The sequence below is a fragment of the Canis lupus genome, chromosome 6 (assembly GCF_048164855.1).
Source record: "Canis lupus baileyi chromosome 6, mCanLup2.hap1, whole genome shotgun sequence".
Classification (NCBI taxonomy): domain Eukaryota; kingdom Metazoa; phylum Chordata; class Mammalia; order Carnivora; family Canidae; genus Canis; species Canis lupus.
The window spans coordinates 56,285,623-56,286,454 of record NC_132843.1 but is presented as its reverse complement, the minus strand read 5'-3'; the positions used below and the strand labels follow the sequence as shown (position 1 = coordinate 56,286,454).

Sequence of the window (832 nt, the reverse complement as noted above, 5' to 3'; positions counted from 1 at the left end):
GAGCTGAAGGCAGATGCTCAACCGCTGAGCCACGCAGGTGTCCCTGCAATATTGATTTAGATTGTACTCTTAGTAAAAGTTAGTACCTGTTTTTTACTAATATACTTATTTTTAGAGCAGTTTTAAGTTTACAGAAAAATTGTATGGAAAATAAAAGGGTTCCAAATACTTCCTCTCCCCACCCCACATAGTTTCTTCTATTATTAATGTCTTGCATTATGGGGATGCATTGTTACAATTTATGAACCAATATTGATATACTATTAAAGTCCATGGTTTCCTTTAGGGTTTATCCTTTGTGTTTTACATTTTGAAAAATGCATGATGTTGTGTATCCAATATTACAGTATCATACAGAATAGTTTTCACCACCATAAAAATCCCCTTTGCTCCACTATTCAATCTTCCATCTTTCCTCCTCCCTAAATTAGTGACAGCCACTGAAAAAAAATTTTTTTAAGAGAAGTAAGCCTTTATTTCCTTGTTTCACAAATAAACAAAAATATGGAACGCTTCACGAATTTGCGTGTCATCCTTGCGCAGGGGCCATGCTAATCTTCTCTGTATCGTTCCAATTTTAGTATATGTGCTGCTGAAGCGAGCACTGAAAATTTTAATGTCTCAATAGTTTTGCCTTTTCTACAATGTTATGTTGTTCATATTATACAGTATAAAACCTTCTGTGCTGACTTTTAACAATTTTAACACTGCTTAGGAATCTTAAACGATCAGCTAGAGACACTTCCTTCTCTGAGTCCCTCTCAAAGCTGATAACCTTTTGTTTTCATCTGAAAATGGGTTAGAGTAGCATACTCATGTGATAGATGTTAAC

The 832-nt window shown here is 34.9% G+C and overlaps 1 non-coding gene across 1 annotated transcript; it reads right to left on the bottom strand.

The window, feature by feature from the left end:
• Positions 1–498: 498 nt before the first annotated feature.
• Positions 499–605, bottom strand: LOC140636182 (U6 spliceosomal RNA). Its single transcript, XR_012033484.1, has one exon. It is a non-coding gene; the product is annotated as a U6 spliceosomal RNA (small nuclear RNA).
• Between the last annotated feature and the right edge of the window lie 227 nt (positions 606–832).